The sequence below is a fragment of the Carassius gibelio genome, chromosome A2 (genome assembly GCF_023724105.1).
Source record: "Carassius gibelio isolate Cgi1373 ecotype wild population from Czech Republic chromosome A2, carGib1.2-hapl.c, whole genome shotgun sequence".
Taxonomy (NCBI): Eukaryota; Metazoa; Chordata; class Actinopteri; order Cypriniformes; family Cyprinidae; genus Carassius; species Carassius gibelio.
Genome location: NC_068372.1, coordinates 24474572 through 24494075, shown reverse-complemented (window position 1 = coordinate 24494075; position 19504 = coordinate 24474572).

The window sequence follows — 19504 nt, the reverse complement described above, 5'->3', positions numbered from 1 at the left end:
TTGAGTGTGTATGTGTTCAAAGCTGGCATCTATGGTCATTTGATTGTGCAGCATTTCTATCTAGATTGGTTTTCGCTGTTTGCCAGGGCTGAAGGGCACTGCTGTAAATTGCATTTCGTGAGATTTACAGTGGACAAACTATTAATAGAGTCTTCTGTCACCTAAATCAACCTCTTCACACAAACATAACCCACTGAGGCCCCTAGTGTGGTGTCTTTTGCAGGTTCTGACAATTTCCCCATAAACTCGCAAAAGTATGGTCCTTTGGTTTATGGCATACAATAGATGTAACTGAAAATAATCTTTGTCTCAAACTCACCACATGCTGATGTAGCCAAATAAACATATGCTGGATATATGAAACATTCCATTCCATTATGCACACCAAAATGACTTTCACTATGGACATAATGTGAAATCTGACACATAGAAATTTGCTCTGTTATGGTTATGTGAATTAATCTTTACAGAATCATACAGAACCAAATCTTTTTAGCCTTCTTTGAAGTAAACGATTGTGATTAGTTTTTAGTTTATTTGCCATAACATGCTTCAATTAAGGGTTTGTTTATAAATATAGTTCAGTTTTCTTGGTTCTTTTGTTCTAGTCTGCATTTACATTGCTTAATGAACAACTATTTTGACAAATTATATTTGTCTCCCAATCCCGCAATTATGGGGAGGAATAAGGGATTTATATGTCACTCCCTAAACGTTGCTTCTTAAACAGGGTATTTATAGCACAAAAAAACATATTTTATTCAAATTCTGAACAGATGATATTTAGCCCAGAAAGTGTGCAGATAGCACTTCCTTCATAATCAATCAAAAGGTGTTACTTACTTTAGTTCATCACGATCTTAGTTCATGCCAATCAGAGGCAAACAAAAATACTCACTGGAGCATTTACCAAGTCTGTTTCACCAAAATAAATTTGGTGTGCTTTTCACTGCCTGAGAAAATGGACATGTGGTGTGAGAGCATGAGAAAAGTGTAAACTGTGTGAGTGTCACGCTGAATGTGTGAGAGTTGGCAGCCCTGCTTATTGATCCTAGTTTTGAACACACAAACAAATTAGGAATAGCACAAATAAATTAATTTCTGAAACTGAAATCAAATTCAAAATAAAACTGCATAGATTTTCTATTTGATATAAAATTTAGATTAATGTTTATTAAAGCAACAAAAGTTGTTCAGTCAAGATCAGTGAGTGATTTCCTTGTATGGCACAGATGGCTGCAGGAATATTATCCTGCTGTCACTTTAAGACCCAATGCATGGATCCACTTTACTGATATGCATGCAGTTTCTTTTTTCAACTGTTTACTTTCCCTTAAGACAAAACCGACTGTTTAGTACAAGAAGCTAAACAGCTAAACATTTCAATTAATGGAATTGAAATGCACATCTCTTTGAATCCATGATTTCAATGGATTCAAATGGGGTTGTGGGGTTGTGTTGGCGCAGTGGATGAGACACATGCCTTTGGTGTGAAAGACCCGGGTTCAAATCCACTGTGAGACACCAATGTGTCCCTGAGCAAGACACTTAACCCCTAGTTGCTCCAGAGGCATGCGACCTCTGACAAATATAACAGTTGTAAGTCGCTTTGGATAAAAGCGTCAGCTAAATGAATAAATGTAAATAAATGTCAATTTGATACCCAGACCTATATTTATATATCAGATTAGTTGTTTGAGCAATCGCAACAGAGTTTGTTTAAATTGAACTAACCCTGTAAAGTGTAAACATGCCCTATGTCCAAATTATTATTGTAAAAAAAAAATATATATATAAACGAGAGTAAGACCGAGGCACTTGTGTTTGGACCATTAGCTGTTTCTAGAAGCCTAAATCAAGTGTTGGGCAGCTTAACTGCTAATGTAAAGCGTTCTGTTAAAAACATGGAGGTTGTCTTTGACTCTGCCCTGTCATTTGATAAGCAGGTAAATGCAATAGTTAAATTGTGTTTTTTCCTATGACTACTGGCCAGATTTAAAAACTTTTCAACCACAAACCATTTACAAGCATTTATATCTTCTCTTCTAGATTACTGCAATTCAATAGATATTGGTCAGTCCTATATAATCCGCTTTCAAATAGTCCAAAATGCAGCTGCTAGACTTCTTACCGCTTCTTATGTTTTAGAATAGAGTTTAAGATTTTACTCTTTGTTATTAACGTTTTAAATGGGTCGGGACCTTCCTATTTATCTGCACTTATCATATCTGCTAGATGTTTAAGGTCATCAAATTAGAAACTGTTGAAGGTTCCCAGGTCATGGTTAAAAAGAGAGGGATACTGGGTATTTAATAGTGGGCCCATTCATATAACTAAACTAAACTAAACTAAACTAAACTAAACTAAACTAAACTAAATTAAAGAGCCACTCAATTGCAATGTAAACCAACATTCTATTTAAAAACAAATGTATGTATGTATGTGTCTCAAGGTGAGAAATTAAACTTTTGTGTCCTTGCTGCAGTGAACTGAATGTAGTTTTGTAGCTCTGGGCTGGTCCTATCATAGTCATCTAAACCCACAGGCTTTAATCAAACTGGCAGCTTCCAATCTATCAGGTCTCTCAGTCAGCCTCATCACCCCACAGCATTCCAGGGGGCTTACACTGATGGACTGAGTCTGTCTACTCATCCAGAGTTCATGGTGTTAAAGTTTCAGAGACAATAAAGTAATTTCAAGGTCTTTTGGAAAAGTAGCATGCAATCTGTCTGATCTGTTTGAGACGTGTGTGAGGTCATGAGAACAAACAAAGCTATTTGCATGAGCAAAATCACAATTCATTTTAGGTTTCCTCTGCTCAGTTTATGGTCTACGGTTGTCTGTAGTGGAAATGCGTGCTTCCTCTATTCTCCCATTACCTAATGATATCCAGCAGCCTAACAGGCTCGGAAAGGGTAGAGTCCATTCCGAAGCCAAATGACTGTCAATCAGAAGTAATGACCTCTTTCCCCAGGCAATCAGAGAATATGAATTGCAGAGGGGGGAAACATTTTAAACTGAGATTGGTTGGTAATTTCACATTGTGATAGAATGAGCGAGTGGAGGTGTGTATGTGATTTGCAGGTCTTGAATTTAACAAGTAGTGAGGCGCTGAAGAAATAGTTGAGCCTGTGGAAGAGGGAGATGTAATAGAACTAACTCCAGCTGGTGTGATTAATAGAAGTCTCTTCAAAAAGACAAAAATTTATACAAAATATACATTTTATATATGCTAGCCTACCATTCGAAACTTTGGGGTAAGTAGTAATGTTTTTGAAAGAAGTCTCTTATGCTCACAAAAGCTGCATTCATTTGATCGAAAATACAGTAAAAACAAATATTGGGAAACAATATTACAATAAAACATGTTTTCTGTTTCAGTGTATTTTTAAATGTAATTTATGCCTATCCTTATTATTACTATTATATTATTATTTTGCGGAAACCGTGATGCATTTTTTTAAAGTTAAAGAGAACAGTGCATTTTTTAAAGAAATCTGTCTTTTGTTACATTGTACGTATACTGTAATTTTTAATTTAATTTAATTTAATTTAATTTAATTTAATTTAATTTAATTTAATTTAAAATGTTCAATGTCCATGATTCCTTTTAATGAAAAATCGGATGATTTTGATTTATAGTTTATTAATATTTACTTCATGGAACTATGTGCTTTAATAAAACAGACACCTGTTGCCTGTTAAAAATAGGAAAGTAATTGGGCTCGTAGTAATCAATACTGCATGATAATGGCAGATGTGTAGTATTGATTCCCTTAGAAATTCTCTTTTATGTGTTTGTTCACTAAGGTGGCTCGAGCTGAAACATCTGAATTGTAAGAGCTGACAGATGAGAACAAAGAGATTTAGAGATGAGGCTTTGTTTACATTATTTATTTCACCCTTTGTTGTCTAAAAAGCTGTAACTTGTCTACCTTTGGGCTGGCATTGGAGTTCCCAAGCAACAAAAAATAGGTCTGTGGTTAGTCTGAGTGCCAGCAGGCTCAAATGTAAGATGTTAACAGACTGGATATGTAGTGTTTGACCTTTTGTTTCGTATTCCTTCTCTTCTGTTATCTTCTAAGGCTCCTCTTTCCTATGTCCTATTTTAGCCCCTCACCAATCTATCATCATCGCCTTTCCTTGTGTCCTCGTCTTTCATCTTTCTCTAGCCTTTTATCATTCAGACTATCCCTCCATCCCCTTATCCTTTTCTTCACATTTTCAAGCCTCTGCTTTACCCCCCCAATCCATTGAAAGCTCGGACCCCTGGCCCTTCCCCCCAGCACACAGAGGCATTTCTCAATGATCACCTGCACTGTAAAAAATAAGTGTAATTTTAACTGTAAAATTTTGTAAAAACGCTACGGAAAAAAACTGATAATAGGTTAACAGTAAGTTCCCGTACTATATACAGGGAAAAACTGTAAAAGATCTAACAAAGCATTTAATGTAAATTTACAGTAAAATTCTGTTAATTATGCAGCTTTTAGAAGTAAAAAAAGAACAAATCAATGTATAATTTACAGTCTAAAACTGTAAACTGATATTCCCAGAATTCCCTGCGTGACACTCCACGTTTGAAAGTATTTTGTTTAAATAATCATGTTTTTAAATAGTTCTTGTTATCAGTTATGTACATTTGAGCTTTATGTTACATCTTCTGTTGCTTAATGAAAGTTTTTTGGATTATTTAAGTATCACGTGTGTTACCATGATGGTGTTTTGTGTTTCCATAAATGTGCACCTTCTATATGTTAATATATACTTCTGCTTGTGGTGAAGCTACTTGTGATGAGCTTTGATACTTCATGTGGCTTTCTCTTATACAGTACCATCTTTATTATTATGGTGGTTGTCAGTATTTTCAAGGTACAAAACAGATTTAATTTTGTGTGTTGTTGAATTTACTGGTTTATATTCACATTTTCTTGTTTGTAAATTACAGCTTTATATTGTAAAATTATCAGTTTTTGACGTAAATGTGTTTACAGTTTTCTGTATTTTTACAAAATTATTCTGGCAACCACAGCTGCCAAAAAGTTTTTGTAAAAACAACAAGAAATTTTTTACAGTGTGTGTTTGACGGGATATCTGAATGATCACAGAAGCACATTTGTTCACAAGCTCACAAGAACATGCAGAGATCATTCTTTTAAACAGTTCGATCAGGCAAAGGTAGCAGAGAAACTTAGATCCCCACTAAGATGAACACAATTTTATGATATATAATTTATATACACTATATAGTAATATAGTAAATTATAAAATAATAATATTCATAATATAAGTATCATTATTAATAATATTTGTTTTTATTGATGCTTATTATAATAATAATACTTGTTGTTGTTGTTACTATTATCATTAATAATAATCAGCATCCTCATCATCATACCAAAATATTATTAGAATGATAAGTTTTTAATATTGCATTTATTATATGCAGACACTCAAACAATTATTATAGAAAAATTAGAATATTATTATAGTATTATTAAATTTACATAATAAATAGTTTTGGGTAGAATGGTTCTATTAAAAGAGGGTTGAGATTAATATTTATTTTCATTTTCAGTGGCTGTTCTGCACTTCGCTTTTCTTTATTGTAGTATTTTTTTTTTAGCAATATTCCATAGGGTTATTTATTTATTTATCTATCTACTTATTTCCCTACAAGATATTCTTGCCCAAAAAAGTAATCTGATTTTGCAACAGGCAGCATTTAATACATACTTTCCAAAATCGTTTATGACTGTTCCTGTTATGAGTTATCATTAACTAAACCTAAACTAAACCCCAAAAATATATTTTTTGTTACTTGAAATAAGGTAAAAATTAACTGACATAGAATAAAATATGCAAAACTAAAACTCTAGAAATTTTTATAAACTTAATCTAAATCTGATTAATACAACAAATATATATATATATATATATATATATATATATATATATATATATATATATATATATATATATATATATATATATAATAAAAAATGGAAATGACTAAGACATTTATTAAAACACAAAATTAACAGTAAACAAAAACAAAAATAGCATTTTCACACCGTCTGCCCTCTCATGACATTGATGGCACTATTTGTTTGGTCTTTTCCGTCATTTGCTCTCTTCAGACGCTACAACTGCATGGATGTTTTCTAACAATCTCTCCGTCACCAGCTTAGTGCCTGTCAGTCAATCTATTGGATAAGTGCCCCAGTGAATTAATGCCTGCACATTGATCTCCTTCCTTTCGCTCCTCTCATTCTGATCTGAGAGAGCAGAGGGCAATGGAGGAAATGTCTAGTGTATGTCAATGTCTCAGCCCTGCTTCATTTGCCCTGAATGTCTGTAATTCATGCATCAGAGCTGGTTGGTAGTAGAGTGTGTGGACAGAAGTGACACAACAAGTTACTGTAGCCTGGAGATCCGTCACTGCTTTGGTTCAGAGTAATTGGGATATGAGAAGAAAGCAAGACATAAACTGCAGGCAGCCTCACCGCTAGAATTTTGATTGGGAAAATTGTGAGGATTCATGCGTTTTTTGAAAGTTAATCTCTTGTGAAGCAGCAAAAGTGCAACTAAATATTGAGCATTTGAAACCTTAATGTAAACAAGGTCTGAAATGAACACCAGTTGGTTGTCAAAAATGTTATAAAAAACGTATGATACGTTTATATAATGTAAAAAATATATAAATACACTTTTAGTGTTGCATAAATTTGGAAGAATTTACAACAAAAATGGAACATCCATGTGCCACTGTAAAAATAGCCACTCACAATTCACATGAACTTGCATTGACTTCCCCCCCAAAAAGTAAACATTGCAAACTCCTTATAGAATTCAATACATTTTATAAAATGGGTAAAACAATTCACCTCATAATTGCCTTTTTTTTTTTTTTTATATCAATTTTACATCATTCAAAAACATCTGTAAGGAAGTGAAAGCATACTCAGGGCATCCAAAGACTTTTAAGTGTGTATGAGTTTTTCCTATCTTCTTTTTAAAGGGATATGCCCCCCCCCCCCCCCAAAAAAAAAAAAATTTGAAAATTGAAAATTCTCAAAACAAACTTCAATGATATCAGTGGTCACATGATTCTACATAATGCAAAATTGATGTTTTATTTGAAGCAAATAGTTTAAATTACACCAACAAAGATTATTTTTACTTCCAATGAACATATCCTTTTTTCCCTAAAACATATTTAATTCACTTCATTTGAGAAGATGAAAGAAATGCTACATCATGATTATACAGCATGCAGCATGATCATTGTTTGAACACATTGCAGTTGCACAACACTGAATTTCACATGATTATGACAAAACCTGCAAATGAGCTGGTCAGCCGTTTGGTGCTGGACTTGTGTAAACAAGACTTAAAGTAGCATCTGCTTGTGAGAATCTGTCCTGTGAATGAGTGTCTGTGAAGAGTGTGTCAGTGCAGAAGAGAATGTGAGAGAATATATTAGAAGCTGAAAACCTTGTAATTGACAACTTTGAATTAATGATTCTGAAACCCATCTCAATCTTCAGTCATTGGAATTAACTTCATCATGAACACGGAGCATAAGGTCTGGTACTTTCATGTCTTATGATTGTTTAGAACAGTACATATACAGCATATTAGTCAATATATATACACTATACATATATACGTTCAAATGTTTTACAAAAAAAAAATCTATTTTAAGTAAATACACTTACACATACAAAGAATCCTGAAAAATATGTATCATGGTCTCCACAATTGTTTCCACACTTGCAATTCAGTTATTTTGATGATTTGCCATCATTCTGTAATGTGGAATGGTCATCATAAGCAATGAGGAGGTGTTCCTAAACTAATTATTATTAATTGTTGTAATAGCAACAATAACATGTCCATTTGTCTTGGTACCTAATGTTGAATTTACAAAGAGTATATGATTTGTTAAAAAAGTGGATATAGAAAGGAATAGTGATGCTCAACCGAAAAAGTAGTTACCCTTGACTTTTTGTTTGAGAACTGCAGGATACCATCAGAATAAAATATGTACTCACAGAAACTTTGCAGTGTTGTTGTTCGGCTTTATCAAAGGTGGATTCTGAGATAATGAGAATGACACATACACACCCGCTGGAAGTGTCCTATGTAAATGAGGCTCTCTTGTTGTGTTTCCCTGGATTTATAATTATAGGCAGAACCTCAGAATAATTCTACGGCATACTGATGTGCTAGTGACATCTAAATGGCAAAAACCTGTAAAGGCACTTTATATTTGGAGGAAAAATATCGGGAATCAACAAACAGGTGCATGGCTTCTTCAGATTTCTCAAGTACATAACAACAGATGAGGTGAAGAAGACGGTCACACAAAGGCAAGCTAAAACAGGACAATCACACCAGAATACGTTGTGAATGCTTCTTACCTCCTAAACGGTAATGGACTGTCAGCAGATTTGACTCATTGATGGTCTTCTGTAAGAGTAAATGGCTGTAGGAACTGTCAGGATTCGCAGCGTGGTGTGGCCTAGTGACCAAAGATATTAACAAGTTCGGTCACAATTTAGGGAACACATATTCACTATAAGAGTTTTCCTTTAGTAATCTGATTCGAATTTTCTGTTTAATGATAGTAAGGTAGTCGTTTGTAGTAATTATGATTAGGTACAGGGTAGATGGATCTAGAATGTGGTTATTCATAATAAGGCATTAATGTGCTCTACAATTTGATAAGATCAAATATAAAGTTTCACCCAATACATTTTTGGAAATTAACTGGTTTTTAATTAATTATTATTATTATTATTTTTTTACTGTAAATTATAAGATTACTTTTTTTATTTTTCCCAAAACAGCAGATTTAACAGTGCTTTACTATAAACTTAAATTAAATGTTTTGAAAAGTTGAATGAACAGTTTAAAATTCGGTAAAACCATTTAACAGGTTTTTACTGTAGCATTTTTACAGTCTTTTACAATTTAAATTATAATCATTACAGTGTAATTTACACAGGAAAAACTGTAATAGATCCAACCTTACATTTCATGTAAGTTTACAGTAAAAAGCTGTTAAATTTACCATCTTTAAAGCAAAAAATAAAATAAAAAATAAATAAAAAGTAAAAAAAAACCCTTGAAAAAATTTCCTGATATTTTCTTTAAATAATTGTTTAAGTTTTTGTTATCTGTTATGCATATTAAGGTTTTGTGTTTGAATTTGTTGTTTAATTAATGTTTATTACATTATATTAGTGTAATTTTTGATACCATAATGGCATGTATGATACTTAATAAGAATGTATGGCATGTATGACAAATTAATTAAGTAAACTGAATTCAATGATAAACTGCCTTAACTGTCATTTTGAATTATTGACACACTGTTTTCCTAATTAATGTTGTTCACTTGCTTTGATGCAATTTTTTTGTTTAAAGCGCTATATAAATAAAGGTGACTTGACACTGTCTGCAAATTCTATATGCTAATACATTCATTCTATAGCCTATAAAAAGCTTCATACAAGATGTCATGTCACTTTATCACCCGTGTTATTATGGTGTTTACCAGTATATGTTAAAGGTACAAATCAGATTTTAGTAGAAGCATGGCTTTTGTTTAACGTTTACTTTTTACTGTATTTTGCCATGAATTATTCTGTCAACCACATCTGCCAGTTTTTAAACAGCAGGATTCTTTTGTAGATCTAGATTTCTATTGCATAGCATGTAGGTATTTGCAGCTCATTTTAAAATAGGAAACTTAGCAAGCAGCAGTCATAATGAATGTACTTCTTTCAGCTGTCGTAATTTTGCATGTGTACCAACAATTAGACATTTAAATGCAATCTTTGATAATTAGCCTGAACGTTTGTCATGTCATCAGGCTGCTCTGAATTTGTAGCTATGCCGAGTGTTGACTAAGGACTCCTGAAGTCTGTTTGTTGCTATGGAGACTGTGTGTGCAGTTTAAAAGAATGAAGTATGACCTTCTGAATGTACATGGCTTTATGTTTCTTCCTCCACATAACTCGTTCTTGATAAATGAACACAAAGCAAACAACTTTCATTGAGGATGCTTAACCATGCAGGAGAGAAGCTCTTCTTGTCTATGTGGCTCTGATAAAGTATGCTTTCCTCCAGTGAATGGCTGTCTGCTGCTTTTTTTTCCACAATCATAAAACATGCAGGCGATGTCAGCTGAGACTACATGGATTAAACCTGCTGAACTGTGTGAATTTATTACATCCAATTTCATGAATTAATTTGAATAAGAAAAGAGATTCTCCACTGGACATGATCTTGAAAATATGCGTATTAAATATTTTAATTTTGGCTTGATGCCCTTGACATGTTATTCACTCAGCAATTATTATACACATTATATCGTCAACAAATTGCTCTCTTGTAACCTGTTCCTCTTCTTTTCCCACTGTTGGTCTATTGATCTACTTGCACATTATGAAGAAGTCTAGCAAGTGTAACTTTTAGAAGCATGAGGAATAATTGGTGCCATGGGACACTCTGAATAGGTGAGGGGTCTGCCAAGAAAAGAAGGAAGAGTTAATTCTTCAAAGGCCCCAAGGAAAACTTTGGCTAACTTTTCACAGTACTGAAGAAAGCTCAGTATTTTATATTCAAGCTATATCAAGTATGGCTGAACTAATAGTCAGGATGTACATTTTTTGGTCAGACCCTGATATAGAAATAAATAATAAAATAATTGTAGATAATAGTAGTATACACACACACACACACACACACACACACACACACAGCCGTCTTTACTTACATATACATTTACATTTATATACATCTTTCATTTTAATATAATTTGATATTACATTATATTTAAGTTATTTATATAAATTTTGTTTTATTGTAGTCATTTGTGATTTTTGAGAAAACAGTAAAATGTCTTCGCTGGACCTAAGGGTCAAGCAATTTCCGCTGTATTTTGCTGTCTCCACAGTGCTGTCAGTCTCTCTCATTTAGAAATGAGTTCTTGGTAAATGTGTACACTTAAAGCAGTAGTTGCCTCTGATGTGTGTGTTTTTTTTTTACACTTCTCCCCTGGAAGAATCTCTTGAGAGTACATGTATCAGTTACAGCAGGTAGGACACTGCTGGACCATGAGAGTATATTATATTAATAATTAATTACCTTTTCCTTCATTACCAATTTAATGATGCCTGTCACTTATCTGCAATTCTGCATTAGGCCAGGCTCTTTCTAACCAAAGTGATGCTCGAGATAGAACCATAACAACCTGGTGGATGACAAATGAGTGTAATAAAGTCAGCATTTCATCCTAAATTAGCATGTTTCAAATTATGGTTTTATATTGCAATTACATTAAAGGCCTAAACAATTCCTATACTAAAGTCATCCGTTCATAATTGAAAAATGTGCTGAAAAAAAGCCAAAAGCACAAAACCCAAGCCAAAAACAATATTGTGGTTCAATGCTAAATTATAGTGTTCCAGAAAAAGCTTTTTATCTCCTATCATGGCTTTATCAGTTATTTATATGTGGAAATCGAAGTCATGCAGGGAAGCTTGACATTATTAACCAAAAAAAATTGATAAATTAAAGCGACGGAAGCACTTTTAATTACTATAGTTCTTAAATGTAGTTTAAGGTAGCAAATAATGTAGTTAAATGAATCTTTTTGAGTGACCTTTGAAACTGTTATATTAGTTCTAAATTAATTTTAATTATACATTTATTTGACTTAATTATACATTTATTTAGGCAGAAAAGGATCTGTTCATTGGATTGCAGACAATTGATAAAATATTTACAGTAGACAAACAAAAGGTTCGACAACAGCATACTCTCTATAGTATCTGTTCTTGATAATGAGTGAAATTTAAGTGATTGAAGTGATGTGTGCAGGTTCAAGGAAAGTAGGAGGAGGACAGTGTCTGGATGGGGAAATAAAAAAATGAGTGGACAAAGAAAAAGTGGTGGACAGTATGCTCGCTTCATTCAGAGTCACTCAGGCGAGTAACTTCAATCACTGCATGAGGTGACCCATGGAGGCCTTTTCTTTGCCATGAACAAATAATGTCTGTTACTAATGTATAATGACATAAAGCAAAGGACCAGAAAATGCTGTGCAACATGTGGAAGGATCCGTTTTTGCTTCCGTCTATTTATTTCCAAGTTAATTTTAGGCAAATGCCCATTGTGTTAGTAACTCAAAAGTTGTAAAGTATTGATGCAATATGTATGTTATACTAAGAGAATTTTCAACATGAAAAATCTCTCATTATTTACTCGCAGTCCTTTCACTGTTTGGTTGCACAAGTATGACTACCAATGACTTGGAAAATAGTATGGCCTACATTTTTCAAACTTTCTACTTTTGTGTTTCATGGTGTACAGCAGGGTTCCTCAAATCTTGCCCTGGAGGGCCAATGCGTTGCAGAGTTTAGCTCCAACTCTGATCATACTCACCTACATGTGATTTTGTAATGATCCTGAAAACATTGATTAGCATGCTCTGGTGTGTTTGATTAGCAAGAGAATAATGACAGAACTTTTCTGTTAATTTAAAATAAAAGAATGAACGACCAATTCATTTTAACTTAATTAATTTTTGATTCATATTTTAAACTTCCCATATATATAAAGTCTAAGCAATTTCAAATGCCAACTGTGAGCACAAATTGAAAAATTCTTCAACAGTTTCTGCTGAATGCAATTTGTCAGTGGAATGATTTGTCATTTCTTAACCAAACAATATCTCTTTATTGTTGGAGACAGGAACACGTGTCATGCCCTGGCCCTGATCATTTCTGATGACTCGCTCATTAGAAGTGTGTCTAATGGCTCAGTAATGGATATGTTCGCATTCCACCCTCATCTCAGCTTTCTAGATACATCACTCACCTAACAAAAAACAAAACAAAAAAACCTCCATCATTACTGCCATGGTAATGTGGGAAGGAGGAAATCAAGCTGCCTTTTAGAACACAGTATAGATGGTTAATGGTGTTTCTCTGCTTGTTATATTGTTAAAAATAGATTTTGGCTTTGACCTTATTTTTGAATATCCAAAGTACTGTATATTCTTAGATAGATACTGAACCATACAATTTCAGTTTTTGACAGCACCTAAAATGTTCAACATTTGTGCTAGTTTGTAAGATATAATTTAAGTGACACAAAAATCTACATTAATTGCCTTAACTGTGCTACAATAAATAGATGTGATTGATTTGTACATTTAATTTATTTAGTAAGAAATGCCAAAAATCTGCATTTTTGCATCAAAGTGGTTATGCTTTAGAAGGTGTCAAGATGTTGACATCCTACCAGTGTGATTTTAGTATCGAGATACTACTATGAGAGTTTTTCATAAAATTTGTAGTTATTTTTATTTTCCATTTTCATTTTAATGTCTTTTTATGTAGTTTTTTAGTACATCAAAACCAAATTAAAATCCATTTTAATCTTGAAAATGTTTAAGTTTTTGTATTTTCTTTTCTTTCAGTTAACATTTCTTAATTACTCTGTTTATTTATACTTTTTTATGGTTTTATTATTAGTTAACTATATATATATATATATATATATATATATATATATATATATATATATATATATATATATATATATATGTATATATATATAAATATATATATATATATATATGATAGGTAAAAACTGATAGCCTGAATGCACTGTCAGTCGCTTTGGATAAAAGCGTCTGCTAAATGCATAAATTTAAAATTAACTTAATTTTAATTTATATATATAATGAGAGCAAGGACATTTCTTTATTTAAATCAGAAAAGTTAATTCTGCCCTTTTCTTTTTCTTTTCCTTTAAATCACCCCTTGCTTTCGGGGTAACTTTCACAGGCCAGTAATGCTCCTTGATGACCCATTTGCAGTTATTTTCCAACCTCTACTTGCTAACATGTAATTTTAGACAGGAGGCTCCAATTAGGTCATGGCAAAAAATGCCCCCATATGTCTTTTAGTGCAGTGCGAAAACTGGGACCATTAATTATGGAACAATAAAAAGATGCACGCCTCTACTCTGCTGATGAAATACCACTTTCAGTGTTTAGTTCATGGGGTGCTAGCTCAGTTTAGACTAAATTAACTCGCAATTAAAATACAACCCCCACTCCCTCAGATCTTTTGATTATTAATATCTGTAGTTTATCTTGCTTTAATGTCTGGACAGTAGATCTGTCAAAACCAGGAAATCTTTTTAGATGTTTTCAAAAGAGTCTCATGCTAACCAAGTCAGCATTTATTTATTTAAAAAGTAAAAACAGTGAAATATTTAATATATATTGCGAAGTATTATTGTAATTTAAAATATCTGTTTTCTATTTTAATATATTTAAAATGTAATTTATTTTTGTAATGGATAAACTGAATTTTCTGTTAAAATAATTGCATTTATTTATTTCAACTAAAACTGCAATATATATATATATATATATATAACAAAATAAGTATATAGTTTCATAATGCTTTTCAGCTACCATTAACAGTAAAGTCTCTTCTTTTTAACACATTCTACAATGCTTAAACCTGTTCTGCAGAATACACATTATTTTCTGCACAGGGAATGTGGAAAAATTGGGGCCTAGTCACGATTTGCTATAAACACAAGAGACAGCTGGACATAGGACATTTAAAGCAGTACTGGCATTAAACATTTTAAAATGTATAATGTAATGTAGCGCATATAATGTAGTGTGATATTTAAAATACCATACAGTGTGAGTCAGTTCAGCACTGGACAGCTCCAGTTGTGCCAAGAGCTCCTGAAGCCTGTGGTGTGAAGTCGACTCTTGTTCTAGAATAAATGGCAAACCCTGATCTATTAAGCATTAGAACAGGACATAAATGCCTCATGGGTTTTGGTCCCAAACCTAGTGACCTGTCCTACTGTTTACAGAGACAGCTTCTTTTTAAGGCGGCATCCTAACTAAAAGGAACCTTGTAGGTGACTTATTTGGAACACTGTTCCTAAACAGCAACTCTGAAAACTGCACAAATAGCACTCCTCACAGGAGACTAGAGTTTGTCAAATACCGTCCTCTCTTTATTCCAATAATGATAAATGTACACACACATATTGGGTGATTAAAAAAAAAAATATATATATAGATTTATAAGAACAGAATTATAAGAATGTTTATGTTTAAAAAATGTTTGAAAAAACATTTCTGTTCAAATTTTTTGGGTTGGTAGAATGTTTTTCAAACAAGTGTCTTTTGCTCATCAAGGCTGCATTTATTTAATAATAAGAAGAATAATAAAGTGTAATATTGAGAAATATTTTTAGATTTCAAAATAACAGGATTCTTTTAAAAAAATATTTTTATGTGCTCAAGAAACATTTCTTACAGTGTAAGTGTTGAAAACCCTTGTGCTGCTGAACACTGGTGTTAAAAGTAGTTACACCTTTTTTTTTGCATATAAATGAAATGGAATTGGCATTTAAATGGAATTTGTTTCCAATGTGGAAGCCATTCACTGTGAATGACACACGCCGTGCTGCCTTAGAATTTGGCTGAAAATTAGTAACAGCCTTAGTAACCTTAGTATCTTAGTAACAGCGTTTGGATCTGGTGCCTATGTCTTAAAATGTTGCCTAGAAAGAAATCTCACTTTTGGCCATTTCTGCGTATAGGTTCAGATTTTCAGTACTGCAAAGGAGGGTAAGTGCTTGTGTCAGACACCAAAATAGTGAATCCCATATATATATATATTAGTAAACACTGATACTGTGCACCTCACACTGCTACAGTTTTATCAGGTTCCAACCTCAGCTGTCAGCCAAACACCACTTCCATATTCTACTGAACTTGACCCAGCAGCCTCAACTCAAAGGCGCCTCCGATCTTGCTCTTCCATCACCCCGAAGCTCTCTCTTTCTGTCTCATTTCTCTCTTCACGCTAGGATGATGATGATGCAGAGGGATCTGGCTGTCTGCCTGGTGTGATGGGTGCCCGCTCTGGATTAAGTGCCTCATTTTTATCCTTATAGACTCATTGGAGAGAAGTCTGCTGAACAGTCTGTTGTGCACACCGAGCAGGAGCCAGTATTGGATTATTGGATTCTAGTTCTTATTGATGAATGTGTGCAATCAGTTCTAGCAGTGGTGTGTGCCCCGGGCAGGTAAACAGCTTGTCTGAATGCTCTGGTTCCATAATAAGGTCATTAATAGAAATCAGTCGGCGAGTGGACTGCCACGGAGCTAAACAAATCCCACCCTTTACTCTAGTATCATCAATCTAAACATGCAGGCCTGCAGCAAGCTTATGCCAACTTTAATACATAACTCAGCTTTTGCATAAATGGTTCAGGGAGAGATAGATGTGTGTACACGTACACACTCAGTGATTGTAAGGTTATATGCACTTGAACGCTTGCGGTTCAGACAGGCCACATCCTGTTATCATGCATAGGATATGCATATACAGTCAAGCAGATAACAGCTATGTTTAATGCATTAGCACAGTATGATAATCACATACAATAACAACTCCATCAACGCCCTTGAGCTGCAATGTATCCATGTAATGCTTGAAAGCTGATTACTAATAACTCACAAAAGTGGAAACGCGATGCGTGAATTCATTTTTGAGACATCTGATTACAATAAATTGCAAGTGATGCAACCTCCATGGCTGTTCATCACACAATGTTAAAACCCTGTGTGGTACGGTCTAGGCATACTGTATGTAAAACAATAAATAAAAGAAACTGATAACACTTTAGAATAAGTTCTCACTATTAACTAGTTACTTATTAGCATGCCGCTTATTAACATACTGGCTGTTAATAAGTACATATAAATCACTTATTCTGCATGGCCATTTTCTACTGTACATCTGTAATCCTACTCAATACCTAAACTCAGCATTTACCTAACTAACTATTAATAAGCAGCAAATTGGGAGTTTATTGAGGCAGAATTCATAATGTATGTTAATAGAGAGAACTAGACCTTACCATTAGATTAGATTAGATTTAACTTTATTGTCATTGCACATGTAAGGTACAGTACAAGGCAACGAAATGCAGTTAGCATCTAATCAGAAGTGCAATAAGCAGTAAGTACAGGATATACAGTGTCTACAGTATGTTAAAAATGTAAAATAAATATACAGATAAGGCAGTACTATGGACAAAATTTACAGATTTTTAAATACTATCAGCATGATATAGATAGCTGTTCTATGAACATACTATACAGATGGATTATGTAATAAGTGCACATAATCCATGCATAATCCATCCAAGTTTAAAATAAAGTGTGACCAAAAAACTTAATTAACACATAATAATGTGTGTTAGAAATGAAAAGGCAGTTTTTAAAGTAACCAATAACATGCTGTTTTTACAACACAAGAATGTGTTGGTATAAAAATGAATCATTTTGCTCGTCAGTTGATCTTATGCAGTGGGGCCATCAAAATGATAGTTCAAACAGCTGATAAAAACTTATCAGTCCACAATTAAATGCCTTGATAGGTTTGTTTATTACAAACACACAGCTTTTTGCTTCAAGATATTTATTGGTGGTTTGGAGTCATATTGCGAATTACTGTGGTGTTTTAATGAGTTATTTGATCTCTCATTCTGATGGCACAGCAGAGGATGCATTCGTGAGCAAGTGATGTAATGCTACATTTCTCCAAAACTCTTCCGATGGAGAAACTCATCTACATCTTGAGTGGCACATTTTCATTTTTGAGTGTGTTTGGGTTCTATTTCTTTAAGGCTGTTTTGTCAGAAAATATTAGAAAAATAAGTGAAAATGAAAAGTTTTATTACCTCTTAAAGGAGTAATTCTTCAGAGATGAGTGCTGAGGTGGTCGAAAGACATCAAAAGCATTGATGAAACTGCTGATGTCAGCTGTTGCCCATTATTCTTCTTAAAAAGTCAATAGGAGGCCGAGGTTAAAATGAAAACGATAATGCACCACAATCAAGAAACCCACATTCCTGTTTATTCCCTCCATTTTTTCCACAGTCTGTTCTTAGACCTGGACCATGACCCATATAAATGCTTTAAAACATTTATAGGCGCTAGTCTGAACTATCCCACTGGGACGGCAGTACGGTCCAGGTTAAGTAACCTCCGTTCCCCATCTTCTCCTTTCCACCAGCTGCAGTCTTGCATCTTGGCCCACTTCCACACAGGCATCGTGACTTTCTCATCATGTGCTGTCTATGGTCTGGTGGGCATGACTTTCAGCCTGAGCTAAGGGAGTGGAAGAGAAGCTATACTAGTCTGTTTCTTTAACCCATGGGAAAGGGTAAGGAGGCAGCTATGAATAAGGAGAAGATTTATGAACTTGCCAGCTTCTAGAAATCATACAGGCAGGGAAATGAAAAAAATAAATAAAATAAATCACATAATGGCGATACCTTACAACAAGGATGAATAATTAATAATGCCAGTGCCCAGTAAATGAGACGGTAATGCTGAGTGAATGATTTGAACTAATGTGGTGCTGGAATTCAATACTGAGGGTAATCGTTAAATGTCAAAAAAATGTTGTAATGGTATTTATGCTTTAGCAGTTTGTGTTCGTGTGACAAGAAAATAATTTATGATTTTGCATAATGCATGTGAGAATGTTAAAGAAATGTTGCGATTTTAAAGCGATTTTGAATGGTCAAAAAAATGTAAGGTTCCATTTGAGCTTTTCAACATACTGCAGACCTAAATATCTGCATTTCTGTTTTGACTCTTTCACAAAAGATTTATATATTTTTTCTGATTATTATTGGAATGGTATAATTAGTCAGGACAATGAGGACTCGTTCTGAGTATTCTGGGAAAATCAGAAGTGTGGTGCACTTTTCCCAAATTGCATTTTGAGAACTGACAGCAAAACTTCGAGTTCATTGCTTTTTTTTTTTTACAGACATCAGTCAAGTGGATGTTTCTGCATTAAGTAGCACAACTGTGAGAAATGTGTTGAATGAGCTCATGGGTAATGTTAGAATAATTTATTATGTTGCTTTTTTGCTTTGTACGGCTGATTGTTTTGTTTGCAGGTTTGTGATTAATTACAGAATCTCTTGATTTGGTTTAAAGGAAGAACCAGAGAGATGCTGGCTATTAGATTAATGATGCCATAAATCATGTGTTTGCTGTTCAAAACAGGACTGGGTATTATGCTGTTGAGAGCAAGTTAGGCAACTACTGTGTGTGTGTACAGTTTTATATGGTTTATGAGGACGGAAATGTGTATAATGACATAGGCATTACAATGTGGACATGGTTTATGTGGTCACTTCCTCTGTCCTCTAAAACCAAATGGCTTAAAAAAAATACTTAACTGTTTAGGAGTAGGGTTAGGGGATGGGGATAGAAAATACAGTTTGTACAGTATAAAAAACATTATGCCTATGAAGAGTCCCCATAAACCACACATACCAACTTGTATGTGTGTACTTAAAGGGGTATTTCACCCAAAATTCAAAATTATGTCATTAATAACTCACCCTCATG